An 11,123-nucleotide genomic window follows, 5' to 3' on the forward strand; every position below is an offset into this window, starting at 1 on the left:
TGGCCTCCCTGGCAGTATTATTGGAAAATCACACCATCATTTTTGATGCACTTTTTCTACCAGAATCTTGCTTTTAATATACATTGATCATATACCATTGTAAAGAGGATTAAGTATACTTTAATATTCTTTGTTGTTATTGTCTCTAACCTTTGTTATTTTCTAATTACAGGTGTTTACAAGTGAAATAAAACTTGAAAACACTGAAAAAATGAAAACAGACAATGAATTTTGGCTCAAATTGTATTAAAAATTACAAAACTAAATCACAGATACAAGGTAAACATAACACAGTGGTCTTGTCATCTTGGACGGCACAGGTAATCGCAGGTGTTACAGGTAAATTCTCTTCATGCACATCTGTAAACAAATAAACAAGTTTACAACTCTTGGTACTGACTTTGTTTTCTATACTGATGTCACATATTACTTATGATACACCTACAGCCTCTTAGGTAAACTCGTTAACACAGGTAAACTTGTTAACGCAGGTAAACTCGTTAACACAGGTAAAAACAAATATTTGATTTATTTTGTTCTTTTTCAGGATTTGAAACAAAAATTAAGTATTTAAGTTTTTAAAAAGTAATTTATCACATTACATGAACATTGAACCACAGCTACTATAAGAATGACATCACAGGGAAGATATCACAGATTGATCTGAAGAGGGAAAGATTGTAAAAGGACAGAAAGATCGTAAATTCAAGTTCTGCAAATATAAAAGTTGTGATAACATATTTACAATACACTGCTATTTACAACTGCATAATAAATTAAATCAGTACTTTATTAAATCAATTAATAAATAAATAATTTATACAGTTACTAAAATTTAAATTAAGATGTAAAAAACAAGAGAACAAACATGATTATAGAAATAAATTTTATTCAAATTGAGCGAAATATAAGGACATACGACAAACCGGCAAACTACAATTCGGATTGCGATCAGAAAAATAAATTAAAAAAAAAAAGAAACAAATACGTCATGCCACTCACCTTTGTTGTTGTTGTGATCGCTCGTTCACGTGTAGGCTGCATTCTCATTCGTCGCACTGATAATCTGTTCAAACACAGAATCATTGTAAAACAGTTGGAAAAAATCAATAGCATGACTCTTCACTCACCGTACGTGTCAATATATATATTCTTGAGTCCGGTCGCCTCTTCAAAATCCCTCATGTCTCCACTGTTGTGGTCCCTCTGCCACTCCCATTCTTGAAAGTTGACGGGGGGACACCTCGTCGAAACCGTCAAAATCTTCACCAAAATATTCGCGAAATTCCCTCTCCCCTTCGCTTAATTTATTCAATTCAAACACATTATTATTCCCGATAGAGTCGTTGTTAATCATCTGATCGCTATCCGAATCGTAGTTGGCCGCCATTGCGCTTGATTTACGATTCAAGCGAGAAAAATACCTGTCGCGAAAACAGGTGACATCCGCGATTTTCGCGCCAAAAAGACGGGGAAATTCCATAGAATGACGTGTCAGTCACGTGTAGATCTCGTTTCCATATTTAGAACGAGATTACACACGAGAAAGGAAGTAGAAAGAGCGATTTTGTAAACACGCTCGCGCCGCCCGATTTATCGGGCAGCCGTGTGTGGGGCTTGGACAGTTCTCGCCCGATTTTTCGGGCAGCCGGGTACTGGGACACGGTTTATGCTGCCCGATAAATCGGGCAGTCGGGGCGAAAGGGTTAATGTTATGAATGTAGACACCAAGGGCTGGAGCTGCAGGAATATTGCTCATAAAGGCAAGCCAAATTACTTCGTTTTGACTTTACATAAAGAAACAGATCAATAAGTAGGGGAACGCAAATGGTGGCCATGGGGATGCCTACTTCTTGCCGAAATGTCTTACCCCAAATCTTAAATAGATGCTAGCAAATAGAAAGTCCAGTATTTCACAAATTGTTTCTCAGTATTGCCTTTGCGTTCATTTTTGACAAATTGACAAACATGTAGCTGTTCTCCATTGCCTTGTGTCATCGTCTTTTTATCGATATGCTATACTGACGGCAAAACATTACCTGCTTCTTAAAAAAGTAGCTGCTTGTAGGTGTATTGATCATTGAGGATGTTGTCGGTTAAGGTATTGAAGTGGGTGGTGTCCATGATGACAACTGTCATCATGGACATCACCCACTTCAATACCTTACCGACAACATCCTCAATGATCAATCAAGCTACACGCAGCTAACGAAATACCTCACAAACAGCCTACAGAAAGAGCTCAAGACCTTACTCAACCAACTTTGGGACAGCAATGAAATCGGCCCCACCCTCCACAGAAAACTCATCACCCCTCACCCTTATGCCCGGGCAAACATAAAAATTCATAAAGACCCCGTCAAAGCACGTCTCCTAGTCTGCTCCAGAGACTGTCCACAACAATACGGTCGAGTACCTAGCCCGCCTCCTCGCACCTCTTGGGCAGACTGCCGAGTCCTTTGTGGCAGATTTGTCAGAATTCTGCAAGAAGATGCTCCACATACCCCAACCAGGATCCTAAATCAGCTACGACGTTGTTGGCCTGTTCACTAATGTACCCCGGGACGAGGCCACTGATATCATCAGAACCCGCATTAAGGAAATCCACCCATCCCTAGACACCCTTCTAACAACTGACAGCATCATCCGACACTCCTGTGTCAGCTCAACATACTTCACTTACTTAGTACTCCAACTTTTAAATGCCTATCAGAGAAGAAAATAAAAATATATTTTGAAATTTAAAATAAACAACTTTAAAAACCTATTTATGAAGACATGCTATCGACTTTAAGGTCGTGATTCAGAAGTTAATGTTTGTGCTCAGGGCCAAATGATGTATGCCTCTCTGGATAGGGAGGAATTATTCCCTGAAGTAAGAGTAAATCACCCAGTTAGGGCTAGACCCCTCTTCCATGTCCCCTTGTATATTTTGTTTATGTCATTTTATATTTAAATTTGAATTTCCGATTGAGAACGGAGGCCGAAACAAATTAATCAAATCATTTCCACAGAATCAACTTAATAAATTAAATGACATTATTTCAGTCACTCTCAATGCGGACTGTTCTCTGCATGACATTAACTGTTGCGTCTATGCTGCTGCTCGAACACTAGAGGAACTATATACAGTTTCCAATGGCATTGAACCACAAAAAGCTAACAAATCATCAAAAGAAAACCGGTTCCAAATTAAACGAAATGAAACAAGGAAAGACATATCCTGGATGGAACTTTCCTAACAATTACGTTGCTAAAAGCAATCAATGTCAAAACGACATTGGAAAACATTAAAAACAAAAGAAAACATTTAAATCAATTACCTGAGATGTATTCGCAGGGACAGGTGGTGATTTCGAAACCCTTCTATTAGAAGAGGAATATTTCAGGGCGATTCTTTCAGTCCTTTCCTTCTGTTTGTCACTAAATCTATTAAGCGTTTTGCTTTGCAAAGAGGAAGATTAAATTTAACATTTGAAACCTCACGCTGCGCGTTCGGTTCCAAATTCAATATAGCGCGGTTAAATATAAGGTAACCTAGCTCTACATTAAAAACAAAGTATGTTTATCGCCTAATTAATATACCTGTCAATCAGTGTCCACTTAACAATCATTCTCAACTCCCGGTGTATTCATTTATGCACATGACCTTATCATTACTTGTCACAAACGCTTTATTCGTCACGTGGGACCACCTCCATGGTCTACTGAAAGAGCGTCCGCCCGGAGAGCGGAGGTTCCAGGGTTCGATCCCCGGCCGCGTCATACCAAACGAAGTTAAAAGATGGTACTAGTTGTTACCCTGTCTGGCGCTCGGCATTAAGAGGCTAAAACAAGGACTTCGTCGGCCTGAGTCAGTATACTGTGTCTGAGTGGGATATTCATGTTCAACTGCGGCATGGTATCTCAATGAGTTAGCACTATAAATCGGCATCAGTCCAGACTAGAACAAGCACACACACACACACACACACACACACACACACACACACACACACACACACATTCACGCACGTCGCTATATAAGTTCTTTTAAAGCATAGCATACTGAGCAGGTACTCACTCCCAGTGTTATCTCCCATGGGTTTGTACGATCCAAAGGGCAGTCTGTTCGAAACATGGGTCATTCAAGTTCTCAAACATGTGCCTGTCAACCATATCTTATGTTGCTATGTCGCGTTGCTAGGTAAATATGATCCCTTAACCTGTGTACCCTGTGCAAGTTACATTTGGACAACGTTGTCTTGAAATCGATTGCAAGTGCACAGCGGATAAACACTGTGAACATATTTGTTTAGGAACATTTTCGTTGAGCCGTAGGTGGGTGTTTCCAAGGGTTATGGTGGCAGCTCCGAGTTTATAAGCTGGCAAGTTTCTAAAGTGTACTCTTCAGAATCTTGGTAGGAAGAACATGCTCGATTGTACCCCAGAGGTTGTGAAATGTAGACACCTAAGGCTGGAATTGTTGGAATATTGCTCTTTAAACCCAATTTCACCTCACTTTATTCGCCAATTTTGTATTGCACATGTAAGGCTGCGTTCACACAGTGCCGATTATGGCTCCCGTTTCAGATCAGACAGAGCTATGATACGAAAAGTGAACAAGTCGGATTACTATCCTCGATCTGGAATGTCCTATCATTGTCTGAACGTTCGTAACAGAGTCCTACGGATCGGGAAAGGACCAGAGAGGTCGGCCAAGCACTCCCAACCGTATGGATTACAATCGTGACTATGTCAGATTCTGCTGTAACGGATCAAAATTGTAACAATATCCTGTCTTGTCTGGACGGGGTCCTGTTGGTCCGGACGCTGTCGTGATGAACGGGCATTATTCGGAGAAATTGTTCATTGCCGTTACTTGTCGATTGAGACCAGATTGCGTCCAGATCTTGCCGAATGCGAACCGTCTTTGTTGGTTCACTGTCCGGTCACTGTCTGATCTCTTTCGGACAGACTCGGTCGTTTTTTACCATGCGGAAGATACAAATCGGATCAGATTCGGATTGAAACAGGAGAATCGGGACAAATTCGGCTGGAAACGGCTGAATCGGGACGCTTCTTAAACAAATCTGATTGTTGTCGTGATTAAATAAGTGCTTTTACAAAAACGTTTGCTGAGCTCAAGCCCGTGTCGCACCGTAATTTCCGGCCACCTTTTTCTTGTTTACCTCAGCGGCGCAGCATAGAGATGGCGGGTGTCACTCCTTGTCTCTATGTATATAGAGGGTTGAGATTTTTTTCTATACGAATATATTATGTTATACACGCTATCATACACGCTGTGGTTGTTGTTTTGCAGAAGGTGTTATACTACTGAGCCCGTGTTGCGCTGGTAAACTGTGGCCTGACATCTTAGGAACGACAATACACGTACATTTAAATTAACAGCAGCAACGACCAGTTACTGTCATTGGTGACGATCACTCCCAATATCATTATCCTGCGTGTGAGATAAAGCAGGATAATGGATTCATCTAAGATCACTTCAACCAAACCTAGCAAGGATACCCAAAACACGAAGATCTTGTACTGTTCATGGTACCGTCCTATGTCAATCGTGGCTTGCTGAACGTGGCTTGAAGAATCAAGATTGAATCAAACTGGCCTGGCGTTGAAATGTTACAGTTGTCTTTCACTTCGTGGTAGATCGGTTTCTCTTACTGGTGCGTCCTTCACTGGCGCAATACTGCTTTCCATTCACAAGTGTTATAGTGTTTTCTCGAATCCCTATATGCCCTATATTGTCATTTACATATGAAAATGAAATAAGTCGCTTTCAGCTGTATATCATATATTATTAACATGGGGAAAACGAACAAAGTTTAACAAATCTTTTTTCACGTAAAGTGCCACTTATTAAGAATTGGAAATTGTAAAATAAGGGAATATTCCAACTAACCACGATCTCTCATGCTGCTGGTCTGATAGATTTATATAAGTACGTTAATATCTTTATCATCCAACCTTATCAAATCACCCGTACCGTGTATACATTCATTGCATACTAGCTGCTGGTAAACTATTATTCTTGCTATCATCGATGTCTTGGTCAAACTAAATTATATAATTTTGTCTAAATAGTGCCACTTAAGTTCGCAAAAACAATTTTATCTCCAGCTTTAATCAGTCAATGAGATTATCTGTACTTGCTAGAATAGGTATAAATATGGACGACAGACAGTCACAAATCATTCTGTGGCTGTCTAATAAACTGACTGTTTATTCACTCAGGTAAGAAACTGTACTATCTTGTCCAATGTTAAGGCACAAACAATATACTATTACCCATAGCAATACCTGCAAGTTTAGTTGGTTACTGAAAATGTCATACTTGTGTGTAAACAGACGTCCAAAAGAAACTTTACCAACTGAAAATATAAATTTCAGACAAAGTAAAACATTTATTTTCGATGAAGTCTATCTAAAACACATAACCTAAAGACAACAATAGTGTATGCAGAAAATGTTAATAGTCTGTTACATGTTTGCGAGATAACACGCGAAAAAGTGAAAAACACGTGCACCACGGACAACTGCAAATGCACATGCGGGTAAGGGTATAAAACGATTGCAACGGCAAGTCAGACATCCACAGTGATAAAAAAACACACGAAAGAAATGCCACGACTCACAGTCGAACAACGTGAACGAGCCTTGGGTATGGTACAGATGGGAGCCGCCCACGCCCATATTGCACGAACCTTCGGTTGCTCCCGTGTTACCGTTACCAACTTGATGCAACGTTACAGACAGACAGGGCGGACTGCTGACATGCCAAGAACAGGCAGACCCAGGGTGACTACACCCCATTATGACCGGTACTTGCGTACTTTGCACCTCCGAAATCGCTTCCTGACAGTGACGTCATCGGCGACAAATGCCTTAGGTCACAGGGTTAGTCGACAGACAGTGGCCAGAAGATTCAGGGCTCATGGAATCAGGGATTTTAGACCATACAGAGGGCAGCTATTGACAGCGCAACATCGTCGCCTGCGATTGAGCTGGGCCCGGACTGTACGACGTTGGCAACGACGTGACTGGCAGAGGGTTGTTTTCACTGACGAAATTCGATTCTGCATGTTTAGGGCTGATGGAAGACAACGTGTTTACCGCCGAAGGGGTGAACAAACGGCGGCGTGTTGCGTGCAGGAGGTCGCACCATATTGTAGTGTCATGGGAGGGAGGGATCTGTTGGTAGGAGAGGACAACGCTGGTCATCGTTGACGGAAACTTGAGAGCTCAGCGTTACATGGATAATATTCTTCGTCCAGTTGTCCTACCATTTCTCCAACAGCAGCAATGTGGTGTCATTTATCAGCATGACAACGCTAGAGCCAATACAGCCAGAATTGTCACTAACTTCCTCGCAGCCAACAACGTCAACGTCCTGCCGTGGCCTACACGCTCACCCGACATGTCCCCCATAGAAAACCTCTGGGACTTGATGGATCGTCGTGTTCGACAACGACCACACTCTCCGGCCAACCGGCAAGAACTGATCTTGGCCCTCCAAGAAGAATGGCGTCAAATCCCACGTGACCACATCAGACGACTGATTTTTTCTGTGCGTCGAAGAGTTTTTGCGTGTATTGAGGCATTTGGTGGTCACACACGCTACTAATGACTTGTTCTTGAACGTGAGCGATTGTTTATGTACTCTGCCTATTGTCCATGATTCTGAAAGCTCGAGTTTTGTACCACACCCAACTTTGGGGGGCTCTGACGTCATTCTCGTTCGCGATATGATTGTCATTTTCAGTGATGATTATGTTGATATATTGACTTTCGCAATACACTTTACTTCATGCATGTATGTTTTGTTGTTTTTGAGCAAGAGTGATTTCAAACTCTGGTAAAGTTTCTTTTGGACGTCAGTTTATATCTTAGATATTCCCATGGACTACTTCTGTGTCTAGATCATGACAATATTGTTAACCGTATTACGTTGTTTACCTTTTGGAATATGTACTGTGGCTGAGCTGAATGTATCTAGTCTGAATGCCAACTCGGGTAATGCATCAGCTAGTGGGGGCACGGGTGGCCCAGTCGTCTCAAGCGCCGCGATTCGCTGTGCAGAGTTGCGTCCCTTGGGCACGCCAGAAACCTATGATTGTGGGTTCGAATCCCGGTTCGCCCCGATTATGTTTCTAGGTTTGTCAGCACCATACCCGTGCTCGTGGGTTTCACCGAAGTGGTAAACGTCTGAGACCTGCATCACTTGGGGCTTTCCTCCCACATTAAGCTGACACGCCGCGATATAACTGGAATACTGTTAAAAGCGGCGTTAGACCCAACTCACTCACTATCAGCTAGTGTTTGACGGATATACTATGTTCAACCATTTGTAAACTGTTGTATTACCTTGATTACCTTGGAATATGTATCGTGACTAATGTTGTACGTGTATATACATATATCTTGTGTAATGATTCCATGTCATGTTTTTCACATATATGTACCTCTCTATAACTGAGTGTAAATCTCCTCTAATAATTGATTGTAAACATTCTATTGTTGACTGATTATATATATATGATTTGATAATTTGTTTGATTAGGAAATCAGTTTAACACCTACCTTGCAGCAACTTGTCGTAAATTGAAACGTGTGAACGACACACATATCACAGATAACACACGCAAGTCTAAGCACAGCTGACTCAGTCAGCTCCCAAGTATTGATCCGGGTTAGAATAGTTCCCCATTATAATATCCTTGTTCTGAGGTGCATTTTACTGGTTCAGGTTACGTGGAGGATTACCTACCTTCGTACCCCGACGGCGATATGTGGATCCAAGTAGCAATATATCATATCAACACCCTGCTGTGTTATATACAGAATGTGGCATGCAATGTTCCATTTTGACAATATTTGACATTGATTGAAAGCTGTTAAATATAAATGCTGTAATGCATTTGCCACTTCAATTTATTTGGGACAGGCTTGCCTCTATAACGACGAGTAATGTGATGTTATGTTACCGCATTCGTCACACGTGACATGTTTAGAAAGTGAAATATGTAATTTATGCAAAACTAAAGTTCATATAAACTCTACGAAAATGAAGGGGATCATGAAATATAAATGTTAATACCAAGTATTTATATCTGTAAAGCGTAACACGAAAACACGTCTGACATACTGAACCGCAAAACAAATGTCACCATGGGTAGATATATGAGAAACTTTATTTGTCCAAAAACTGTAAACATACTTTGAGACATATTAAAAAGATGAAAATTGGCAAAACTGTGATCAAGGTTGAAATTAAAGTGTCAAATGTTCATAAAGTGAAACACAACACCAGTCTATGAGAAAATGGCATCACAAGTCAGTATCTCGTGTGTCTGCCATGTGCATTGATGACTGCCGTGCAACGTCGATACATGGAATGGATGAGGCGGTTGATGAAGGCCATAGGCACCTGAGCCCTTACTCCGAGGAACGCCTGACGCAGTTCAGCTGCAGTTGTCGGCCTTGGTCGGACGTCATTCAGCCGTCTTTGAATCTCGTCCCACAGGTGCTCAATGGGATTTAAATCGGGACTGATGGCAGGCCACTCCATGGTTCTGATGCAATTCTGCTGGAGGACGTCTCTTGTTGCTCTCGCAGTGTGGCCACGGGCGTTATCATGCTAAAACTCGACGTGCCAAATGAGGTATTGCCCTGGTCTCAAGACTTGATCAATCTACCGAGCTGCTGTTACACCATTGCCTCTCCCTGGACCGATGTTCTGGAAGACCACAGGGCCGACCCTCTATGCAAGACCAATTCCACCCCACACCATGATGCTCGGACCACCCCACGAGTCTCTCTCAACAACACAAGCATCCGAATAACGTCCCTCCACGGCGTCGACAGACTCTCGCTCTGCCATCTGCTGTTAAGATACAGTAACGGCTCTGGTCTGAGAAGAGGACTCTTCTCCACTGCTGGTGGTGCCAATGCTAGTGTTGTGTTGCCCACTGAAGACGGTCCCGGCGATGACGTGGTGCCAGAATGGGTCTTCGGTGTGGTCTGTGACAGTGGAGGTGTCTGCTCGTCAATCGTCGACGCACGGTGTTTCCCCATGGTCTGTCGAGCAGTTTCCGCAGCAAAGCGATCTTGAAGATGCTGTCACACAATCTGACGATCCTGACGTCGAGTGGTGATCCTTGATCTTCCACTACATGGTCGTTCATCTGTGGTGCTGGTGGTCTGGTACCGTTGCTGGAGCCTGTATATGGTCCTAACGTGGACTTGAAATCCATTGCCTACGTGTCGGGCGGTTTGTCCAGCTCGCAATCGCCCAAGGGCTTGGTGGCGCTGATTTCTTGTCAATCTTGGCATGTTGTAGCAATTCAATAACGAATGAATTTTATCCGATCTGAGTGGATTCATATAGGACAGGAAATGGGGGAACGCATGTGCATTTCAATTTGTCGTTGCCGTGATGCGTTTGGGTGATCGGTTTATTTGTGATCTGCTTTATTTTTTCATCAAATTTCATCATTTTTCCGGACAAGGTAATGCCAAATTTTAGAAACTTTGACAAAAAATACCCCGATATTCAAATGACAACTGTTTATGCAGTTTTACTTGGGTGATGTTTCTTTTGCGATTTTGCATGTGCCTCACGCAGTAGCGCAACACACGTGCGTATGGGTGTCATTCCTGATTTTGACACTTTCAAGGAAGGTCGATTAGTCTCTGTGGGCCATATTTTCTGTTAATTATATTGATTCCGCTTATCATACAGTACTTGAACTCCTTCGTTTTTGGGGGGTAAGTGGGTTTCACCCGGAAGTGGTAAACGTCTGAGACCTTCATCACTTCGGGCTTTCCTCCCACATTAAGCTGACACGCCGCGATATAACTGGAATACTGTTAAAAGTGGCTTTAAACCCAACTCACTTACTCACTCACTCACTCATTTATTGTTTGTGATGCGGCGTCTGCATTTCGAGGAGCGCCTACGGGCTATCGGCGTGCAACATCTCCATGGCCGACGGCCACGTGTTGTGCCACCCCTAGCAAATATTCATATTGCTAACAGACGGCAATGTAGTCCACAGTGTCGAAACTGGGGTAATTGTTACGTTAATGTTTTACGATAAGTACCGATTCACTTTACACTTACT

Source organism: Haliotis cracherodii, unplaced genomic scaffold (genome assembly GCF_022045235.1).
Source record: "Haliotis cracherodii isolate W230 unplaced genomic scaffold, xgHalCrac1.p SCAF_7, whole genome shotgun sequence".
Classification (NCBI taxonomy): Eukaryota; Metazoa; Mollusca; class Gastropoda; order Lepetellida; family Haliotidae; genus Haliotis; species Haliotis cracherodii.